This window comes from Podarcis filfolensis (genome assembly GCF_964270895.1).
Source record: "Podarcis filfolensis genome assembly, chromosome: 10".
Taxonomy (NCBI): domain Eukaryota; kingdom Metazoa; phylum Chordata; class Lepidosauria; order Squamata; family Lacertidae; genus Podarcis; species Podarcis filfolensis.
The window spans coordinates 62516952-62541599 of record NC_139612.1 but is presented as its reverse complement, the minus strand read 5'-3'; the positions used below and the strand labels follow the sequence as shown (position 1 = coordinate 62541599).

Genomic DNA, 24648 nt, shown 5'->3' with positions numbered 1-24648 from the left:
GAGATGCATTTTAAATAAAAGGACAGATTCTACTCATGTAAAAACACACTGATTCCTGGACCGTCCACGGGCCAGATTGAGAAGGCGATTGGGCCGCATCTGGCCCCCAGGCCTTAGTTTGCCTACCCCTGGTCTACACCGACAGGCAGCAGCTCTCTGGGATTTCAGACTGGGGACATCCCCTGCCCTACCTGGCGATACCAGGGCTTGAACCTGGGACCTTCTGCATGCAAATCAGAGGCTCTTCCACTGAGCTATAGTCCTTCCTATGACCAAACTTGGGGACCTGAGCAAAATATGAAGATAACCAAGCAGCCTCTGTAGTTATTCTATGGCACACACCAGGTTTCACTCAGGAAGTGACTAAGAGCCAATTTTGGTTGCCCGTGATACAGCGAATTAGCTTTGAGAGCATGAAATTCTTCAGGTCACATGTGTTCCCCTACCATTTATATGACTGGCAATGAGACTTGGAGGTAATGCATGTGCCCCCACCCCCACCCCCCAAAAAATCTCTCAAACTTATTTTTCATGTGGGGCAAGTTGCACAAGTGAGCCCCACCCATGGAGGTAACTGTGACTGCATTGGCCCCAGATCAGTGAGAACCCATATGGTGCCCATTATTATTATTATTAGAATTTATATACCGCCCTATACCCGGGGGTCTCAGGGCGGTTCACAGTATAAAATCAAGATATAAAACAAAATACATAATAAAAACAAAAACAACAACCCAATAGCCCCTGTCGTAGTCCAATGACATCTGGAAGCCCCCAATGACATTGACTGCCCCCAGGACCCTAGAACACATGGAGAGTACACAGACAGAGGAATCTACATGAGTCTATTAGGCATGGTGGGTCTTGAAGACCAGAAGCCATATGGGAAACCTTTTCAAGCCTTGGGGCTGCAGATGTTGTAGGACGACAATTCTCATGGGGCATGCTGACTGAGGATGATGGTGTTTGTAGTCCTGGAATGCCTGGAGGCCAAAGGCTGGGGAAAGCTGCAATGGGGTCTCCTACATGTACATTGGCAAGGGTGTCTCCAGATGCATAACACTGGTTGGGTCATTTGGGCTAGCACCAATCCAGTCCCCAGAAGGATGTCCAGCTTCATTCAGTAAATGAAGTATCTTTGCTGTAGGGGTCCTGATGTGGAGAACAGCATTTGTCCACGTCTTATTCTTCTTTTAAATACGTAGAGAAGCAGGCTCCAGCAGTAGAGACAGGGCACAGAACTATGTGGCCAAGTGGGGATTTGAACCCTAGTCTCCCAGGCCTGGCACTCTAACCACTACACCACACTGTCTCTCAATTATCTTGTGGCTCAGCTTGACGCTTCAGTTTCATCACAGCCTGTTGCTGAACTGCGCCCAGCTCCAAGAAAGGAGCAACATTTTAACAGTGCTATGATATTCATGAAGCTTTGGGTCAATGCCAACAAGGCATAAATTAGGCTGATTTAGATTCCGCCCTCTTCCTGCCGTTGCCAGCTGCTGCCCCCTGCTGCCTCCCTGAATGAGGCTCCAGTTGACAATGGTGGCACGAAGGAGAAAAGAGCAGTGGCCGGCAACAGTTGAGAGCCAAGGCTCCCTAGGGAGTCGGCAAGGGGGTGTTTGTGGCCCCAGAGCTGGCACAATCGAGGGGGTGACTGACACCAGCATATGGTGCTACTCAAAACACCGCCCATATCTGCCCCAAAGTGCAGCCAAGGACTACTTCTCTACATTTCCAGCAAAAGCTGCAGTAATGCGGGTCAAACTGCTGTGACCATCAAGGGGCCGTTTATTTGCTTCCTAGCTAGGGATGGGGGCAAAGTTTGGTTTTGTTCGCATTTTAATGAGAAACCACCTCATTCGCGCTTCTTGAACCATATGCCAATCAAAAGACAGCTATCCTCTGAAAGGCACACTTTTCTGAATTTTTCAATATAAATTTCAGTGTGTATTTTTGGGGGAGGAATGCCTATATTGTGGACTAAGTGTGACTAAAATGCATAGATTAGTGAAAATAGCATATAATAATGCTTTATATTAGGGAAAACAGATTGCAAAATCTGTATGCTAGTCTAAACTACACAGAAAAATATGTTTTATTAGGAGAAACTCATGCAAAACTTTCCGGAGGATTTTTTTTAAAAAAATCCACAAAATTCTGCAGAAATGTGGATAACTGTATTTAAGATCGGAAAAATGAGAAAGTGAAAGAAACCAAAATTCACAGACCCATCTACCCTTATTCCTAGTAGATCATTCTCATTGTACCAATTTGCCCCAGGTAACCTACAATTAGGGACACGGGTGGTGCTGTGGGTTAAGCCACAGAGCCTAGGACTTGCCGATCAGAAGGTCGGCGGCTCGAATCCCCGTGACGGGGTGAGCTCCCGTTGCTCGGTCCCTGCTCCTGCCAACCTAGCAGCTCGAAAGCACGTCAAAGTGCAAGTAGATAAATAGGTACCGCTCCAGCGGGAAGGTAAACGGCGTTTCCATGCACTGCTCTGGTTCGCCAGAAGCAGCTTAGTCATGCTGGCCACATGACCCGGAAGCTGTACGCCGGCTCCCTCGGCCAGTAAAGTGAGATGAGCGCTGCAACCCCAGAGTCGGCCACGACTGGACCTAATGGTCAGGGGTCCCTTTACCTTTACCTAACCTACAATGTTTCCATGTCAATTTGAAGCAGCAAACCCTCTTCCTCTACTACTCTCGAATTTCCAGACTGCAGCCCAGCTAAAGGCTATGGGAGTTTTCTTAGGGACCTAGGCAAGAATGCTTGACCCTAATTTTGGAAGCAAACTGCATTGATTTCTGCAGAAAACCCCTTTTCAAGCACAAACGACCATCGATTATTGGATAGGGCTACCAATGCCAGAAGACGCACGTGGGCATGGGGGTGCCTTGGCAGTAACGGGAGGGGATGCTATTAAAACAGAAATGTCTCGTGCAAATACATCATATCGTCGGGTAATATTTTTTTGGATTAGCACTTTTGCAACCTAGTCAAGCCCCTCAGCCACAATTATTAAAGCACGAAACTGGCTGCATTAAATTGAAATCACCTGTGAAAGATACTTTCAAAGACTAATCTGCCAGTTCTCACATGCAAGCAAAATGGAGGGGGGGGGAAGGATGATTGGTTAGCACAAGATAGTATAGCCTTCTTCAGGCATTTTGTGTTAGGGTTAAGTAAGGTAAAGGTAAAGGACCCCTGGACGGTTAAGTCCAGCCAAAGGTGACTATGGGGCTGCAGCGCTCATCTCTTTCAGGCTGAGGGAGCCGGCATTTGTCCATAGACAGCTTTCCGGGTCATGTGGCTAGCATGAATAAACCACTTCTGGTGCAACAGGACACCATGATGGAAACCAGAGTGCACGGAAACACCATTTACCTTCCCAGCACAGTGATACCTATTTATCTACTTGCACTGGTGTGCTTTCGAACTGCTAGCTTGGCAGGAGATGGGACAGAGCAACGGGAGCTCACCCCATTGTGGGGATTCGAACTGCCGACCTTCCGATCAGCAAGCCCAAGAGGCTCAGTGGTTTAGACCACGTCCCTTTGGGTTAAGTAAACACATGAGCTGGCATGCATATGCTGTCTCTGTCCCCTTTCCACTATTTTGGTCACTCTCCATGGAAAACCAGGGTTCCAAAATGTGCAGTGATTTCAGTTTAATGCAGCCAGTTTAAACCTAATACAGTGGTACCTCGGGTTAAGAACTTAATTCGTTCTAGAGGTCCGTTCTTAACCTGAAACTGTTCTTAACCCGAGGTACCACTTTAGCTAATGGGGCCTCTCGCTGCCACCGTGCCGCCGCACCGCCAGAGCACGATTTCTGTTCTCATCCTGAAGCAAAGTTCTTAAGCCAAGGTACTATTTCTGGGTTAGCGGAGTCTGTAACCTGAAGCGTATCTAACCTGAGTTACCACTGTACAGAAATGTATGAAGAGGTCTACTGCCGCAACTATTTGTCCATTCCCAAACCCTCTTACTGAATGAAACTAAGTGGGAGGAAAAAATTCTGATTGCAAGAAATAAAGGGTGCTTCCTGATCAGCGGCGTAGCGTGGGTTGTCAGCACCCGGGGCAAGGCAAGTAATTTGCGCCCCCAACCCCTAACCTGCCGCCACTGCCAGCTTCTTCTTGCTGCTGCCTGGGCTGGGATATTTATGGTAAGGTAGCCACGGCAGTGGCGGCGGGTCCGTGTCAGGTGATCTGAGGTGAGTTGCCACTGGCACTGCCGCCCAAACGACACCGCTTGCCCGGAGGAGGAGGGCAGAGAGGCGAGGGAAATGCAACATGGCCCAGCAGCTGCAGCGGCGGCGGCGGCGGGGCTGTGAGGAGGGGCTGCCTGGCGCGCCCTCCGCGGCCCTGACGCGCGGGGACCGCGGCGAGCGCTGAGAGCCGCTGCCTGCCGGACGCCTTCAGCCCGGACGCGCGCACAGCTTGTCGGTTCCGCGAGACATGGGGCTCTGCTACAGCCTGCTCCCGAGGCTCTTCGGCGACTCCGGAGGCGGCGAGCACGCCCCCCAGGTGTTGCGCCCGGTGTGGCCGGCCCCCCCTGCACCCCCCACGCTACGCCACTGTTCCTGATGGTCAGTATTTTGCAGGAGAGATTCAAGCATATATTGGGAAATGTAGGTATCGTAGAACTGTAGTGTCAGAAGGGACCCCAAGGGCCATTAAGCCCAACCCCCTGCAATGCAGGGATCACCGCTAAAGAAACCCTGACAGGTGGCACTGCAATCTCTGCTTAAATACCTCTGGTGAAGGGCATTCGACCACCCTTTGTAGTTTATGCAATTAAAATGGGTCAAAGCACTCTGCCACCCAAGCAGAACAAATCCACTTTCGGGAATCATAGAATAGAATGGTAGAGTTGGAAGGGACCCCAAGGGTCATCTAGTCCAACCCGCTGCAATGCAGGAAGAAACTGACTTTTCCCAGTTATGAAAGTAATGGGGAAATGCACTGAAAAGTGTGGCATGAATGACTCATTAGCAGGAAGAGGTGTAAATGCCATACAAGCAAATCAGGATGAATACAGGACAGGTTCATCTCGTTGACGAATACCCTCCCCGCAAACAAAACAGAAAAAAATATGCAATAAAGACTAGGTACTTTCTAACTTGTATATATTTTGTGGAAGCAAATCAAGACAGCTGCTCGATGAACAGGTGGTCTGGAGGAGCCCAGAGAGTGCAAGAGAAAGTGTAAGGAATAGCTGGCCTCATTTGATAAAGCCTTTCCTGAACTTGGCAAAAGAAATCACCAACTAAAGGCAGAGTCTGTAAACACCTTGGCATTGCTTCTATATCACTTTGCGTCCAATGGCAAGTGCCAATGCATAAGGTACCATAGGTGTTTGGCTTCCACTTCACCAATAACAGACCTTATATAATAATCCTGCTTCATAGCATCTTGGGATGGCTGTGATTCAAAACAAACCATTGTGCTCGATGGTCCGTTAAGTGCAATTCATAGTGACATGACATGGAGAATCAGCCACTGATGGGTATTTTATTAATTAATTAATTGGTCACTTTATTTTGCTCAGAGCAACCCAAGGGGATTTTTAACCAGCCAAACAAAGAGGCAGAAAACCCCACAGCCCATAAGATACCTTGAAATCAAGAGGAAAAAGGAAACAACTCAGAGACTATGAAAGAAGAAGGATAATAACAAAGAAGATTTAAAGAAGGGACTAGTGGACACTCAAAGCAGTAGAAATAGGAGATGATTGGACCCTACTGAACTTGAAGCATGGGAACCCCCAATAAAAAATATTTGGACTTTATGATATATATTTGTATAATTTGGAATATTTAATGTGATTTGATTGGATTGTTAAAATGGAAAACTTAAGAAAAATTATTATTTAAAAAAAAACAAGAGGAAAAAGAAATAGATTTAAAACATCCCATCCACTTTGAGAAGGCCACAGATAGCTAAAGGCCAAAGGCTTGGTTATAGAGGAAAGTTTTTGCCTGGCGCCTAAATATATGCAATGAAAGCAGCAGGAGGGCTTCACTGGAGAGAGCATTCCACAAACGGGGAGCCACTGCAGAAAAGTCCTGTTCTCTTGTTACCACCCTAGACCTCTTGGGGCGGAGGCACATGAAGAAAAGTCCCAGACGATGATTGCAGGGTCCGGGCCGGTTCATATGGGGAGAGGTGGTCCTTGAGGTATTGCAGTCCGTAGCCATTTAAGGCTTTATAGGTCAAAACCTGCACTTTGAATTAAGGCTGGCAACTAATTGGCAGCCAGTGCAGTTGGGCCAGGATATCAGGTCAGAACTGTGCACAAGCTTCACCCTCAATCCAAACAACCACATTTTAATGTGTGGCACGTATAAAATTATTAACCCCACTCCACGTTGTAGTTTTGAAAAAAACAACAAAAGCCTTTCATTTTGCAGGTAATTGTAGCCTTAGGCAAATGTAACTTACAATCACTGGTGAAGAAGATTCGCTTTGGTGAATTAAAAATCGTAAGAGTTATTTCACTAGAAAAAAAGGGAAGATATAAAGAAGCTCAAATGATTAATAAGAGTGCGTTTTGCCTTTCTCTCTCTCTTTTTTTTAAAGAAAAAATTAATTCCATGACATGAAAGCCCAAATCCTTGTATGTTATAGACTTCTGTGATCCTGCTTTTGTTCCAGAAATTTTGATGGCGGGGTGAGGAGAGAGAGAGAGGAGAGAGAGGAAGTAAAACTAGTTCATTTGTCTGTGTAAAAAGCAGGATGGCGGGGGGAGTGCAAGACAGAAAAAGTTGGCCATAACCGAAGGGCCTTGGCTCCAGCTGAGTGGCTGTTATTATGACAGCGAAGGTGCACCACACGATCAAATCATAGCACTAAACCTTGTTACAAGGCCTTTTACAGCTCCAATATCTGGGTTACATGGAAACCCGCCGTAGAGCCTCCCTCTACGATGAAGTAAATGTCATTCCGACTGGCATCTTCTCTTCTAGCGAGTAATTTCTCTCAGCTGATAAATCGATACCGGGGGTGGGGGGTGGGGGGGAGAGACAAATGAGGCGAGCACAATGGCCACATTGAGGATCACAGTTTTATTCGTTTCAGAGCCCCCGTAGCAAAGTATTATTATTTTTTAAACACACACATCCAGGTATAAATTGATGCATTTGAGCTTAAGAGAGAGAGAGAGAGACTTAAAGAGAGGGGGAAAGTCTGGAAGATGAAAAGGGAAGAGATTCTGCAAGTCTGCGCATCTTGTAGGCAAGGGGCGAGGCGGTCAATCCCTGATATTGATCTAAATTAATCTCCAAACCAAATGCAAAATAAAACTTGGACTGAGGTGGGAAATGTTCCAGGAAGCTGAAATTATATCAAATGCTTTTAAACAACGACACAATGGACATCGTAGATGGTCAGGCACATGTAAATGCTATGGCAATTTATCTCCCATTTTCCCCACTTGATATAGTCATTGCATGCCCAAATTAAGAACATAAGGTGTCCCATAAACAAGGCAGCCCTACCATTAGGCAGAGTGAGGCAGCCCCCCTCAGGCAGCTGATCTGGAGTGTCATGAATGAGCAAGCAGTTTTGCTTCCAGGGAAAGGCGATTGTGGGCTTTGCTGCCTCAGGTGACAAAATAACTTGACCAACCTTGGCTACTATGTATCTTGACTTTGGTGAGGGCTGTTACTGCTGCACCTCAGGCAGCAAAATGTCATGGATCACCCCTGCCTGTGACAACTTACCCAAAGAGAGCCCTGCTGGTTCAGGCTAATAACACCATTTCTGGCATGACTGTGCTGGCTGCCAGTGAAGTTTCTAAGCTCAGTACAAAGTACTAGTTTTGACCTATAAAGCCTCATGGGGCTGAGGACCCCAGTTCTTCAAGGACCACCTCTCCCCACATGAACCAACCCAGATCCTACGATCAGCATCCCTGACCCACTGGATCCTATTGGATCTAGCCAGCTTCCTGATTGCAGTTTTGTTTATTAAATTTTGTTTTTAATATTTAACGCTGTACTGTTTTTAACACTTGATTGGGAGCCGCCCAGAGTGGCTGGGGAAACTCAGCCAGATGGGCGGGGTATAAATAAATTATTATTATTATTATTATTATTATTATTATTATTATTATTATTAAAAGAAGTGGGCGAAAACCCATATGGTTGACTGCCAATATGAATGTGGGAGGAAAGGAGGAGGGGGGAAAGTTGGATGCTAAGTTTGAAGTACTAAGTTAAAAGTACCAAGCTAAATTACAAATACTGTATATGCAGCATTTCACTTCTTTTGTAATAAGTGTACCAGACCAATAGCGGGTTTCTGGTTTCTGCACATGCTGTATAGGGAAGTGAAGGACAGATGGGGCATGTCAACCTGGGAAGGTAACCCACCTAGGAGAAGGAAAACTCTGATCCTAAACCTCTGCTGCCTGTCTTTTGGAGGAAAAAGGCTAAGGCTTCCTCAACCTCGGCCCTCCAGATGTTTTGAGACTACAGTTCCCATCATCCCTGACCACTGGTCCTGCTAGCTGGGGATCATGGGAGTTGTAGGCCAAAAACATCTGGAGGGCCGAGATTGAGGAAGCCTGGAGTAAACCCTACACAATCTGAACTGGAGTCCCTAAGACAGTTGAATGATGCCTTATATACCTCCTTCTGGCAACTCCTGCAGCCTTGCTGGTGCCAAATGTCTTGCTCTGCTTTCCTTTGGACCACATTCCTTTGGATCAGTGAAGCTGATGGGGAGGTGGGTGGTCTTGTCACCTGGGCAGCCCAGGACTTCCATACATACTGCCCAGGCTTGTGCCCCGGGGAGGTCACTTTGGTGCTGCTAACAAAGCAGTTTGACTTGTTCACATCGGAGACAGTGATGGCCACCAGCCTAGATGGTTTTCAAAGAGGACCAGATTAATTCATGGCAGAGATGGCTATCAATGGCAACTAACCAAATAGCTAAGCTCTGACTCCACTGTCCGAGGTAGCAAGGCTTCTGAATACCAGCTAGTGGCAGCTGCCGGAAGGGAGTTTCTTGCCCAGGTCACCATCAACTCTGCTCCCGTGGCCCTGGGGGAGATGAGGGGGTCTGAAAGCAGGTCAGAAACCTATGCACTGGTGTGGAGGACGTCCAGTCTGATGGCTCCTCCACATCACTGGCAACATGAAACCCCCGGGTATAGGGTGGTATATAAATTCAATAAATAATAGAAATAATAATATGGAGATCAGCTGGAGGGTCCAGCTCCCTTCATTCCACATCTGAGAGAGCCAGTGTTCAAGGTCTGAGCAGGACTAAACTCTAACCTGGGCCTGGGTCTCTTCCATGGAGCCAGTATGGTGTAATGGTTAAGAGCGGTGGACTTGTAATCTGGTGAACTGGGTTCAATTCCCTGCTCCTCCACATGCAGCTGCTGGGTGACCTTGGGCTAGTCACACTTCTCTGAAGTCTCTCAGCCCCACTCACCTCACAGAGTGTTTGTTGTGGGGGAGGAAGGGAAAGGAGAATGTTAGCCACTTTGAGACTCCTTAGGGTAGTGATAAAGCGGGATATCAAATCCAAACTCCTCCTCTTCTTCTTCCAACTTTTTAATTCTATGATCTCAGAGATCAACATGAGAAGTCGTAGGTGCGTACCTGAACAAACAGTATTCCTCTGTGTGAAATTAACATATCAATAAATGCATTCAAGGGGGGGGGAATACATACACATACATACCATTAGACCTCAAAACTGAAGAGGTAGGTTACCTTTTAGTTGTTTCATTTAGTGCTCTGCTCGCAATATTGGAGACTAAAGGGAAGGAGAATTTTTTTTGGGGGGGAACCTTCTCTCTAATTTCTCTCTGCATCCGTCCTCCCCATCTCCTCTTTCATGAGCTGACCAAGGAGATGAAATCTGGGTACTTTAATTACCATTCCCAGCCAACCGCCTGGCCTTTGATATGGAAATACCACTTCAACTCTGGCTCTGCTGCTGCTGCCTTTGCCTGTCCCCTTCCTCCTTCCAGCCTTCCCAGATGAATTTTAAGCAGCCTTGGAAAACACACACACACACACAACACCTGATAGCAAGAACGAGTGAGAACATGTACAAAGGGTGACTTCCTGGCCAGTGTGATGGGGGCCGTCATCTCTGGGGAGGGAGGGATTGGGGACTTTGGGGGTGGCTGGCTTACATCTTCTGCATGCCCCGCACCCTGCTGTCAGCATTTCTTCTGGACCTCAATTCACATTAAAGGGGAGAAAAGGGAGGAAGAGGAGAAAGGAGGGGAAGAGAGAAGAGAGGCATTTGAAGAGCTGTCATGTACGGTTACCCTGTTATTGTCATCTGCCTGCTGCATGACTCGCGGCTCTGCTATAATTATTAATTGCACTTGTCAACTGTCATTAATTCCTCTTTAGCATCCCTGTCTTGGAGTAATTAGACAGAACAGCCTCACTGCACTCATTGTTTGGAGAGGCCCCTGAAAAGAAACCGGTGGGCTTTGATGGGAGAGACAACCATGGCTAATAGAACAGAGATACCTTGAATGTAATCCTGTCTAAGGGAAGTGATGGGGGGGGGATGTGACTGCTAGGGAGTGGCTTTGGATCGGGGCCATCCTTTGGGCAAGCGATTGAGGAGTCAACGTTTTCCTACTCAAAGCACGAGTCCAAGGAACCTATGGGGGTGATGAAGGTAACTCCGCAGTGAGGTCTACTTGCATCACCCTGAGCAGAGGATGAGGCAACGGAAGCCTCTGGTGAGAGGATGGGTGGTGCGGGTGGGAGGAGTCTCATTTGAATGCACACCTGCAATGGCCTGGATAGCTCAGTTGGTTAGAGCGTGGTGCTGATAACGCCAAAGTTGCAGGTTCGATCCCCATAAGAGACTTGGGAGCAAAGTGAAAAATTAGCACAGTGGGGAGTGGCTTGGGCTCCAACATTTCTTCCTGATGTGTTGGAATTTATTTTTATGGGTTTTTATTTATTTATATACAAAAAGTAGGGTAATTAAAACGCTGCACCTGCAATCCAAAGTGGTCCAACCCACTCTTCTACCTTCGAAAAAAAAATCATAGAAGACACTACTTACAGGGAAAGGAGAGGTGGATTCTCAAAGATGCACAACATTGGGTTACAGACCATGGCCGAGGCCCAGAGCTGTCCATTTAAATGCCTTTAAGGAAGATCTTTTCAAAATGTAGCGTAACAGCTCTATCCCACTGCAGAGTGCAGCTTCTGCCCAAGCCATGAAAGCCTTTGAAAGTCCAGACCTGCTCATCATCATCAACACCATCATTTTCTACTTCCAACTCTCTGCAGTGAAGGGTGCTTAAGTTTAAGTGAGGATTTATAGTTCTGCTATATTTTTAGTTTGGTAGGGATGATTTTTGCCCAAGGCAGGTTAAAGAAGAGGATTTTTTTTCCCCAAGGAAGAAAGCTTTCCTCAAAGGGATTAAAAAACTAGTTAAATGACCATCACGAAGGTCATTATAGCAATAAGATATTTTTTTTTTAAAAAAAAAATTTTAACTCTGGCAGTCTCTCACTCTCTTGGATTACTTTGATATTTTACTTTTCTGACTTAAGAGAATAAGAACATTCGTGATTTTTCCAAGTAAGCAGCTATAGCTTAACTTAGTGGTTATCCCCCAGCCAATCGGGATGTTAAAGGGCTCCCCTCCCATCGTATAGTAATATGGGCCAAAGTATATATATATATAAATATTTCTCAAAAAACCCTTTTAGGTCATTATGCCAGGGAGTTATTAGGTTGGAAAAGAGCTTCTAGGCAAATGATGCAATTCATGAACCTTTTACACCAGAAATAATGGTTGGATTATTTCTGCCTCACAAGCAGTCTTGAGGTCTTGATTTCTTTTTTATTTTTGGAGTTCCTACACAAAAGGCAATGTTCCTTTGCTGTTGAGTAATAACACAGAGCAGTTTAAAAGGTGAAAGGAACCTCAACACTGAATAGGGAGATTGTAATTAAAGTTACAAACGTGGTAATGAGAGCAGGTTGTTTTGAATTGGGGAAAGAAGATCTTAATTTTCTCCTTAGGATTCTTTCTTCCCCTGACCACCCCTCCCTTCTTTGCTCACATTGTTATTTTCCGCTGCCAAGGATGCCCGATTCTTCTAAGTCCCCTTTATGTTTAATTATGTGTAGGTAAGGATGCAGGTTAGATTTGGTTTGGGTCATGCATTAACACAGGAGTAGGCAACCTAAGGCCCGGGGGCCAGATCTGGCCCAATCGCCTTCTCAATCCGGCCCACGGACGGTCCAGGAATCAGAGTGTTTTTACATGAGTAGAATGTGTCCTTTTATTTAAAATGCATCTCTGGGTTGTTTGTGGGGCATAGGAATTCATTCATTTTTATTCCAAAATATAGTCTGGCCCACCACATGGTCTGAGGGATGGTGGACCAGCCCACGGCTGCAAACGGTTGCTGACCCCTGCTTTAACACAAACCTACCCGATTTGCACTTCCCACAACAATTTGCAAACCAAAACCCAACTACCCTTCAAAATCCATGCTTCTTTCATCATTCTGGTACTCAAGAAATATCTGAAATAATTAAATCAGTTCTTTAGGCCTTCCCATAACTGTCATTGCTAAATATGTGGACAGATGACATGAAAAGCTTGTCACTCTAAAGAATTTTTGTCCTGGATGTTGGCTGCAGCTAGGGCATCAGTAGCCCAGCAATGGAAAACCTTGAAAAAGATACATTTGTCTTCATGGCATAAGAACTTAGGGACTTTAGCTGTTGCAGAAAATAATAATAATAATAATAATAATAATAATAATAATAATAAGGTGCATGTTTCCAGAGAGATGGAGGTTCAGAATGTCATCTATTGGGAGTTTATTACTTATGTTTCAGACTTTGGTGCCCAACATTCACCATGGCAGTTCAGGATATATGGAAGCCTTGGTGTGTTACCATTTCTTCCTCTTATTTTTTTGCTTGCTTTCCTGTTACATTGTACGGTGCCCTGCAACTGCCCCATTGGGGTGATTTTTTTGTTTCAGTACTTCCTTTTTCATTGTAACAAAATGACCATTACTATGTTACAATAAAAAGAAGAAGAAATAAAACAAAAATACACGTTTGCCCAAATTTTTCAAGATCGTTCTCTAGCCAAATATATATATGTATATTTTAGGGGAAAGTTTGCATAGAAATGTGAAAGCATGTTAGTGGATTCAGGTAGGTAGCCGTGTTGGTCTGACGCAGTCGAAATAAAAATAATAAAAAATAAAAAAATGTCTTACAGACCAACTAAGTTTGTTCTGGTATAAGCTTTCGTGTGCATGCACACTTCTTCAGATATTAGTGGAAACTGCTTGCAAGAAGGTGTTGATTTGGCAATATTGCAAACAAAGATGTGTTTATTAAGAGAAAAAGCAAAAATGTGGAGAGCTGGAAAAAATGAGAAACATAGGGAAATTATAATTGACAGACTCGGCCAATTTCCTCAATCCAATGTCTGGCTAGTGGGGACCATGCTGATGGGGGAAGTTGTGCAGCTTCGCTGACCTTGCCCCCCATACCTAGAGGGAAAACCATGGGTCCGTGCCCTGCTGCATTGCTCCGTGGTTCTGCAGAACCCCCTGTGAGTAGGACTTTGCTATCTTTGAGACCCTCTTGAACAGAGAAGTTTGGTCCATTAGCCCATCTGGGCACTGCCTTACCAATCTCAGTCTGCAAATCTTAGCCATGGAAGGAAAGGGGCACAGAGAGAGAGAGAAAGCATTGATTTTGCACGCACACACAGGGAATGAAGCAATCACATACAGAGAAAGGGGCGATTACATACACATGCACACTCCCAGAGCTTGCCATCTGTCTGGTGCAGGTCAGCAATGCAACTGGTGTCAGTGAAATTAACTCTTTATGCAAAGAAACCAAACAGTGCAGGCCTAGTGATCACAGAAACTCTTCCGCGTAGGTCTTGCCGCAATGAGGCAGTCACGAAAACTGAAGGTCCCTGCCTTCCCACTGCTCTGTAAGGCTCCTTCCCTAGCACCCTAAGGCTCTGCTTTCTTGTTACTCATTGCCCTGTCCTTCTCATTTCTCTGTGTGTTCTGGGAGACCAAGGATGAGGGAAGCTGGTCGCAGCAGGAGGGGGAGACTGCCTGGCTTCTTCAGCAACCTGCCTCATCTCTGTCTCCTGGCCCTCTTCCTCTCCTGACACTGAATCTGGACTGCTCTCTGCCACAGCCTCTTCCTGCTCACTAAACCCTGTTGCCCCTTCATCCTCCAACACCTCCTCCTCCTCCCAGTCTTCTCCCTTTGACCTCTCATCGTCACCCCACCACCAATCCCCTAGCTCTGAACCTTCTTCCCCTGGGGATTCCCCAGATGGTGTCTCCCACCATTCCTCTGAATCCAGCCAGTGCTTTTTGGGGGGGGATGGGGGAACGCAGGGGTATGCATACCCCTAAACATTTTGTGAATCAAAGTTTGGCCTCATTGAGGGGCAGTATTTCAATATGAGTAGGAAAATGAGAGTACCCCCAAACATTTTTTTAGAAGAAAAGCACTGCATCCAGTCAGTCCTTGACACTTACATGCATTCCTGGTGTGGTCCTTCGCTTTAGTCTCAGTGTTATCATTATATAATTCAGTAGGGAGGACAGGTGGAGGGCAAAACTAGAATTAGTTGACTCTACCCTGTGATACAGTTAGAACTGGATATGGAACAACTGATTGGTTCAAAATTGGGAAAGGAGTACGACAAGGCTGTATATTGTCTCCCTGCTTATTTAACTTATATGCAGAATTCATCATGCGAAAGGCTGGACTGGATGAATCCCTAGCCGGAATTAAGATTGCCGAAGAAATATCAACAACCTCAGATATGCAGATAACACAACCTGGATGGCAGAAAGTGAGGAGGAATTAAAGAACCTTTTAATGAGGGTGAAAGAGGAGAGCGCAAAATATGGTTTGAAGCTCAATATTAAAAAAATGAAGATCATGGCCACTCGTCCCATCACCTCCTGGCAAATAGAAGGGGAAGAAATGGAGGCAGTGAGAGATTTTACTTTCTTGGGCTCCATCATCACTGCAGATGGTGACAGCAGTCATGAAATTAAAAGACGCCTGCTTTTGGGGAGAAAAGCAATGACAAACCTAGACAGCATCTTAAAAAGCAGAGACATCACCTTGCAAACAAAGGTCTGTATAGTTAAAGCTATGGTTTTCCCAGTAGTGATGTATGGAAGTGAGAGCTGGACCATAAAGAAGGCTGATCACCGAAGAATGGATGCTTTTGAATTATGGTCTGGAGGAAGCTCTTGAGAGTCCCATGGACTGCAAGAAGATCAAACCTATCCATTCTGAAGGAAATCAGCCCTGAGTGCTCACTGGAAGGACAGATCGTGAAGCTGAGGCTCCAATACTTTGGCCACCTCATGAGAAGAGAAGATTCCCTGGAAAAGACCCTGATGCTGGGAAAGATTGAGGGCACAAGGAGAAGGGACGACGGAGGACGAAATGGTTGGATAGTGTTCTCGAAGCTACCAGCATGAGTTTGACCAAACTGCGGGGGGCAGTGGAAGACAGAAGTGCCTGGCGTGTTCTGGTCCATGGGGTCACGAAGATTTGGACACGACTAAACGACTAAACAACAACATCCCTGTGATTGGGTCTGGCGCCACCTGCTGGTGGCCTCCCTTTCCTCTACCCTACTTGTTCCAATGAACTAGTATCTCAGCTCTTAAAACACCTTGGCCTTTTCCTCCATCTTCTTCCCATGCCAGATGCAATATGTCTTTTTGACTTGCCACGTCCATTTCTCTTAGCCTCATTGACTTCCACCTAATCACAACTGAGCTTCTTGGAAGCCTTTTTAACAGGGTCAATCGAGAAATTATGGGCAATTCGCATTTAAATAGATATTCCAAAAAAATGCTGATCATGGGGGGCGGGTGTCTGTTTTTGTCCCAGAGATCAAATAAAATATTACATTTGGGGGTGGGGGAGCTGTGGTACAAAGAAGAAAACAAAGGAAACGGTAACAATGTGGCCAAGCAGCTCGAATCTTCTAATTTATGTAGAATGGATTATTACTTCGACAACTTGACCCCGGGCAAAAGTTCCTCAGCTGAGAAGATTTACAATCTAATTATGCAGCAAGTTCTGCTGTGGCAGTTTGGGTCTTCTATTACATTACATTACATTAGCTAAAATAGCTGCTTCCTCACTCTCTTGGTGTTCCATGCACTCCAGTCGTCTGCATCTTTCTACTCTTTGGCTGCTTTTAGTTAAAATATACATATTTATGCTGATGCCTTCTTGCTCTCAACAGCAGCCGCGGGATTAAGCAGTTGATGCTTTACATGTTCTGCAGTTTGGGAACTCCCTCTCAGCTGAGTGACTTTAAAGGACCATCAAAGTATTTTTCATAATTTTTCCAATGACCATTTTCGCTCCCCCTACCCCAACTTGTCCACAAATAACTCCATGAAAAAGCCTGGAGCTAAGATCTGTTTTGTTTTCCCGTGATTCTTCCCTGCAAGCACATCTAGTTCACTATAGGGCATAGCAACACTGGGATTCTTTTTGCTCCTAAATATATTGCACAGTAGGGGGCTTCCAGCATACAAAGACACCTGAATATTGTTTTAGACCACGCAGCCATCAAGCCTGGCAATGGTCATTCTAGCTGGTGGTGGCTGGGGTGAACGAGGGTCATCTAAGTCCAGCCTCCTGCAAGGCAGGAATGTCAATTTTGCACATATTCACTCATCAATCTGTTTCATCCCATATCCACATTAACCCAATGTGCAGCAGAATTCATATTTAATAATAATAATAATAATAGGCCGGGCTCAGGGCGGCTAACAAGCAATTATAAAAACAAGTTGAATGAATACAATTTAAAAACAAGATTAAAATACAACATGAAAACATTAAAACACAGCTTCATTACAGGAGGAGAAAGGAAAAAAGAAAGAGGGGGGGAATCAAATTGACTCCAAGCCAAAGGCCAGGCGGAACAGCTCTGTCTTACAGGCCCTGTGGAAAGAAATCAGATCCTGCAGGGCCCTGGTCTCATGAGGCAGAGCGTTCCACCAGGCTGGAGCCAGAGTTGAAAAAGCCCTGGCTCTGGTTGAGGCTAATCTAACTTCCTTAGGGCCCGGGACCTCTAAGGTGTTGTTATTTATGGACCTTAAGGTCCTCTGTGGGGCATAGCGGGAGAGGTGGTCCCATAGGTACGAGGGTACTAGGCTATGAAGGGCTGTAAAGGTCAAACCAGCACCTTAAATCTGACCCTGTACTCTACCGGGAGCCAGTGCAGCTGGAAAAGCACTGGGTGAATAGGCTCCCACGGCAGGGACCCGTGAAGAGCCTCGCTGCAGCATTCTGCACCCACTGGAGTTTCTGGGACAGCTTCAAGGGTAGCCCCACGTGCAGCGAGTTACAATAATCAAGCCTGGAGGTGACTGTTGCATGGATCACTGTGGCCAGGTCGGGGTGGGAAAGGTAAGGGACCAACTGCATTCAAATGTATTTTATCAAAACATACAGATTTGTGCACGTATTTTAGCTTATCATGTGCATTTTAAGGCACTTCAGTAGGCTTTTTGAGCTAAGCACTATATCACAAAATTTAGAGTAGTGTGTAATCTAAAGGATAATTATGTTTGATCCATATATTCATCCTAGGAGGTGCTCCTCTAGTAAGTTCGCTCTAGAATACACGGAAACTGAATTCTTCAAATATCCATCACTCAGAATAGCCACTCAATGGTAAGCTAGCTCTGTATACATATTTGATGGCATGCAGAAAATTCATTTCTACTCCACAGGTCTCCTTACTCCAAGGGTATCCAATCATCTGGGAGTACATTTGGAAATCTAAGAATCTGTAGCAGGCCCTACAAAATGCCCAGATAGAATTACTAATAGCACTGCCAGCACCCCATAGCAGGCAAAACACCTACATGCCTACAAAAATAATAAACTGCAATGGAAGCAAGCTCCCCAGAAACAGGCAATCTACCCCAAATCAGACAATAGTGCCCCCACACTTGATAGCATCATGTCCTGCCTCCACTTTATCCTTGAATTGTGACAATCCCAGACAAATGTTCAATATGTACAAAACCTCGCAGACGTACCTGCAAATGCTGACTAACTCCTAAATGTGTTTATCAGCATTTATTTCTGTATTTCCCTATTTTTCAGACATATACCAAGGAGTCAAATTTAGGTGAATTTTAACATTCGCCAATACTATTCTGAATCTTCAGATAATTACAAAAAAAATCATAAAATCATCTTGCTAGCTTTCACATTGTGAAGGTTGTTGCTCATCAAATTTCAGAAAACTTCCTTCTTCCCTCTCCCTTTCTTACGGTAAATGTCATCAATTTAGCAAATGTTGACATTTGCCATCATTTATGGTGCCTACGCTTCCCAACATGGGAATTGTGCCAACAGGGAGTGTGATCATCAGAGAGCCCAATGTAGTTCTGATGCTCCGTTTCCTATAATGCCTTGGCTTTCTTCGTGCGCTAGGAAGCATCCTCCTCCAAGCATTTAAGAGATCAAGGGGAGAAATTATGGTGCTATTAGGTGCTTTTAATAAGGATGTAATCTATGACATGCCTAGGATTGCACTGTAAATCTTGTCCTCATCCACAGCTAACGGATATGTTCCATGTCACAGATGCACTGTAAATGTTAAAGACAAACCTCACAATATGAAGCATTTCTAACATTTACCGCTGGCCTCCTAAAATAAATCTTAAGAATAACTGGTAAAAGTCAACATTCACCAGTTCATTTGTAAACAGATATTGGCTATAATCCCCACTCACCCATAGAAAGCAAGGAGTTGGAAGTTCCAAGTGCTAAGGAACAACATTTGGTTTTTAGGCAGTCAAAATACCGAAAAGAAAGAAGTGGTTCTTTCCCAACGGCTGGCAACCTCTGTCGTACCAAAGGCCTTAAAGTCAAACTCAAAGTGAGCCATTACTCTGTGACCCTTAATTATTCAGAAATAGTTTAGCAACTGGCAGAAATACTTTATCCTCCCTATAAAGTATGCATTTTGCTGTCTAGATACGTGACCCCCGCTGATGGGTGAAAAGTGATTTCTTGTTTGATAAACTCACTTAGAAGTGAAGGCTGATTAATTGCAGTTAGGAGTCAAAGGTGAATCAGAGAGCTGCTGGAAATAAAAAGAAACCTTTTATATAAGATGATATATTCAAATATATACTGATGTAAAACACCACTCTGTGATTGTCAATAAAATGGGGGCACAGTGTCCTTCAGACCACAAGCTGAACGTTTTGGTCATGAAAAGCCAAAAGTACCTCAAACCCAAAATAGCTGAGAAGAATGCTTCTCACTTTTGAATTATGGTGCTGGAGGAGATTCTTGAGAGTCCCATGGGCTGCAAAAAGATCAAACCTATCCATTCTTAAGGAAATCAGCCCTGAGTGCTCACTGGAAGGACAGATCCTGAAGCTGAGGCTCCAATACTTTGGCCACCTCATGAGAAGAGAAGACTCCCTAGAAAAGACCCTGATGTTGGGAAAGATGGAGGGCACAAGGAGAAGCGGACGACAGAGGCCAAGATGGTTGGACAGTGTTCTCGAAGCTACCAGCATGAGTTTGACTAAACTGCGGGAGGCAGTGGAAGACAGGAGTGCCTGGCGTGCTCTGGTCCATGGGGTCATGAAGAGTCGGACACGACTAAACGACTAAACAACAACAACAAATGCTTCTCACATCAGCTAAGAGACGTTTCCTATCTAGGTACCAAACTGGCAACACACGAAGCTGGTATGGAAAGGCGTTCTTCATTGCTGCCCCCAGCTGTGGAGGAATATTCTTCCTCTACAAGACAATGGGTAGGCCAAATGCAGTCTATAAAGCCCTCAATCAGCTTTATTTACTTGAAGGATCACCTTACTGCAGAACAGGAACTTTTACAAAACTTTGTCTGTTCTGCACTTGTAAGCAACCAATCCTTTAGTGTGGCAACACCTACTCTCTGAAATTCCTCGCCTATTCACATGACACAGTTCTCTTCATTGCACTGTATCTTTATAGCAAAGTATAGTGGGAAACACTGAGACACTGATGTGACTTCAAGGCTGGATTACTGCAACGCACTCTGTGTGGGGCTTCCCTTGTGGTTGTTTTGGAAACAGCAGTTAGCGTCAAATGCTTTAGCATGATTGATGTCAGGAGTGAGATCCCAGCACTGCTGAGATCACACCTCTGCTCAAAGATCTGCCCTGGTTGCTGAGCCAACTTCAAATCTTACTAGTAGTACATAAAGCCCTTAACAGTCTCTCAAGCCTTGTCCCTTATGTGTCTGCTTTACCACCTAGATGTGCACAACTTGCACTCTTGCACAATACAATGTTCACTCCACATCTGATAGGAGTTTAGCATTCAGTGTACCAACAGCAGACACATCCGTTTTGTTGTTTCAGACTCCTGGTAAAAACAATTCCTTTTTGGGAAGCCTACCTGAGCATGTGGGTTAGAAGCGGGTGGCGCTGTGGTCTAAACCACAGAGCCTAGGGCTTGCTGATTGGAAGGTCGGTGGTTCGAATCCCTGTGACAGGGTGAGCTCCCGTTGCTCGGTCCCAGCTCCTGCCCACCTAGCAGTTCGAAAGCACGTCAAAGTGCAAGTAGATAAATAGGTACCACTCCAGTGGGAAGGTAAACGGCATTTCCGTGCGCTGCTCTGGTTCGCCAGAAGCAGTTTAGTCATGCTGGCCACATGACCCAGAAAAACTGTCTGCGGACAAATGTCGGCTTCCTCGGCCAGGAAAGCGAGATGAGCACCGCAACCCCAGAGTCATCCGCGACTGGACCTAACTGTCAGGGGTACCTTTACCTGAGCATGTAAACAAGTTTGGCATACTTGTTTTTATTTTTTTCCTGAACTTATTTGCATATTGCTAATTGCTACAAACTGTTTCACATACACTGCTTAGAGGTTCTTTGCTTATGTGGTTGATGAGTTCCTCAAATAAACAAAAACCAAACTCAGGACTGGGTTTCAAGAGTCCATCTCAGGTACAAAACCCACTGAGAGGCCTTGGCAAAACCTCTCGGGTAGGATTGCCAAACATCTGGAGTTTCCTGGACCCAGCCAGTATTCGGGCCTCGTAAACAGTATCCGGGCAGAAATCACTGGAATGTCTGTGAAAATCCGGACGTATGGCAGCCCATTTTGGAAGTGTAGATTTTGGCGAATTTCATCAAAAATAGCTCAAAAACTCTTTTTTTTCTTTTGAGATTTTTGCAATATGGCAACCCTATCTCAGTGAACGTACGTTGCAAGGGTGTTGCAGATATGTAACACTGCTGGGAGCTCCCTGATGGAAGGAGGACAGGATCCAAAGGCAAGTTATCACCATCAGTCTTGTTCCATAATCTTTTACACCTTCTGCCCTTCAAATATCATGTGTGACAGAAAACAAGAGGTTTGTTCCATACCATCAACCCAAGAAAACAGAGGATTGTGCCTCAAAGCAGAATATATCATTATATCAGAGTGGAAAACACAAATCATGGCCATATAGGAATTATTCAAGCGGAATCACCTTATCCAGTTTCTGCTTTTGCATTTTCATATTGGACACCTCTGCGATGTGCGCCCTTCACAATATATGCAATGGGTTTGTTTGTGATGTCCTACCCAATAGCACCGAGCTGTAGGTTTTCCTATTCTTCAGAGTCTTCAAAGCACGGTAATGGGAACGGAGTCATTATCAGGAAAAGGGCTAAAAAACAAAAAACAAAAAACAACATATCTGTGAGCATTTTGTATACATTTTGCCATCCAAAATCTTAGACAAATAATCATATCAGTTCAGACAGTTACAGCACCATTCTAACTATGTCTACTCAGGAGTAAGTCCTGCTAAATGACTCCCAGTTAAACAGGATAAAGATTGATGGTTTAATCGATACGACCTGCATAAACACTGGATCTGAAGGAAAGAGCCTTTGCTTCGGAGATGATGTATTTGTGCATCACAGCAATCATCAACTTACAGAGGTGTTTTGAGTCTCTTATGACTGGGTTCATCTGTATTTGGCAGGATTAGGGTAGATGTTTCAGTCTACCATCATTCCAAGTCTTCCTCTGGGAAGGAAACTTAGCAGCAGCCACAATTCCACCCCTGCTACTGTGCCACTAAAATGGCAGTGTCCCCCTCCCCCAGTTTGCCACCTGAGAATGGGGTGTGAGTGTCAGGAACCTCCACACAACTGGGGATCTTGGCCGGTCAGGATCCTTGCTGATGTGGTGGAACTCTGGACTCATGGGGCCAGTGTTAGAAACTCAGACATATAAGCTAGGCACCAAATGTCTCCTTACACCAAGGTTGTGGTCACCAAAATGGAATGTCTAGTTGCCATTTTGGGGGCAAGTTGGCTCTAAAGCAGTGTTTCTCAACCTGTGGGTCCCCAGATGTTATTGGACTACAACACCCATCGTCCCTGACCACTGGTCATGCTGGCTAGGGATGATGGGAGTTGTAGTCCAACAACATCTGGGGACCCACAGGTTGAGAAACACTGCTCTAAAGTCTTATCCCCTCCCCCAAATGATAGACTGGCTGTGATTGATTCTCAGTTAAACATCTGGTTAGTTCAGAAGACAACCTTGCGCTAGTTAAGAGCTTTGAGAACTGAAACAGGAAAAGTCACATGATCCAGGCACAGTCAATATATATACAGTGGTACCACAGGTTAAGTACTTAATTCGTTCTGGAGGTCCGTACTTAACCTGAAACTGTTCTTAACCTGAAGCACCACTTTAGCTAATGGGGCCTCCTGCTGCTGCTACACCGCCGGAGCCCGATTTCTGTTCTCATCCTGAAGCAAAGTTCTTAACCTGAAGCACTATTTCTGGGTTAGCAGAGTCTGTAACCTGAAGCGTATGTAACCTGAAGCGTATGTAACCTGAGGTTCCACTGTACTGCCCTATTTTGACCTCTTTTTCTTAAGGGTGACACGGACGCATTCATAACATAAGAACATTCTTCACAACTGTGAGCACGGCAGTAGGGTGGGGTAAGTGAAGACAAGCGACAACAATTAACTATAACGTTCACCGCTCCTGGCTCAGGCTGCACGGAAAAAGCATTTGGGTTCCTAAAATTCATTCCAACTGTGCAGATAAAATATTAAGGATAGAATTCTACAGGATGTGGCATTCATGTGTTAAAACAGTTAAGATCCAATGGTCCCCAGGCATGCACCTCCAGATGGTGGAGACGTCAGGCAGCATCCTGGCACCCGGGCATCTTCACTTGGTTGCAAGTGGCTGATAGCCAGGCGTTAAATGCGCCCGGTGCCTGGCTAATTTCAAACACTGCATGGGGCTTAAAGACCCCTTGCTCACCAACAAAGTATGGTATGCCTCTCGTCCATTTGCCAAGGAAAGACACAGGTCTCTTGGGACCAGATTTTGTGTGTTGTTTCCCCCATTAGTCTACATTGTGTGTCTAAGTTAAATAAAAGTTTGCAGTCGTCTAAATGGCAGCCATCCTCTGAACTGCCAAAAATGTGTAGCAGCAAGTTTTGCTGCTGTTCAGTGCAGAGGAGGGAGAGGGGAGATTGCAATCTATTTCCCAACCTGAGTCATTTATCCCCTATTAGATAAAAGTATAATAGACTATACCAAAAGGGTCACTGGCCTTCCATTTAATGATATTGCCAGCACCAATCTACATTTTTTCTTTCTCCCGGCTGCATCCCACAACACAGAATAAATGGCTGATCTCTTCACAATAACAGCTGATTTCTATTTATTAAGCTAAAAAGGTCACCATTTTCTACGGCTAGGCCGCCCCGCACTATTGATAATTTTATGCATAAACAAATGGCAAATTTGTGCCACATAAATATGCATTAGCAATTACTTTTTCTCCGGGCAACGCTCACCGCATGCAAATGCGTCCCGGTAGGGCTGGGTGGCTTTTGTTTTAGCTCTTGAATGGCCAAACAAAAGAGCACAATAATAATAATAATAATACACCGATTTTTTTTAATAAAAAATAAATGCCAATCAATAGGAAATGTTAATGCAAAGGTAAATGGCAAGAAACTTGCTTGAAAGGAAGAGAAGAAAGAAAAAGAGAAAAGCCAACAAACAAATGTAATGAAAGGGTGGGGGGGGAGAGTATTGCATATGGGCGGCTCTCAATTTTACACCTATTTCAACAATTAAAAAAAAAAGAAAGAAAGAAAGAAAAAGAAAATCCTGAAATGGCTAAATTGCTCTTGAAATGGTAACAGACAGACTGGCATTAAACCAGACACCAGATGGAGGAAGGAGAAAAATACATACAAGTTGAATAAACACCAAAGAGGACACAAGCGCACATAGGGGGGGTGAGGGAGAAAAAGGGAAAGGAAAAGGTTGGGGATGCATACGCAGAGTTTTGAAGGTAATTTATGCAGTTCTGGAGTTGTCACAGATCCATTCCTGTTTCTGGGTGTTTCATTTTTTTAAAAAAGTGGAAAATATAGCCACGCATCAAGAAGTTGCTGTCTGAAAAGCAATCGACTTTATTGCAATAGATTGAGATGATTATCTGCATGCACTTGTTTAAAAGTTGTTTGTTTTTTAAATCGATCAGCGTCACACAAAAATAACGTAAAAATGCAATGGGACA

General features: G+C 44.9%; 1 protein-coding gene across 5 annotated transcripts in view; it reads right to left on the bottom strand.

Moving 5' to 3' along the window:
- SOX5 (SRY-box transcription factor 5) overlaps positions 1-24648 on the bottom strand; it is a 770837-nt gene that overhangs the window by 594703 nt on the left and 151486 nt on the right. For all 5 annotated transcript variants that reach the window (XM_083572723.1, XM_083572728.1, XM_083572719.1 and 2 more), the window contains exon 2: positions 21565-21744. The gene's annotated coding sequence lies outside the window, so the exon portion shown is untranslated. The remainder of the gene's footprint in view (positions 1-21564; positions 21745-24648) is intronic.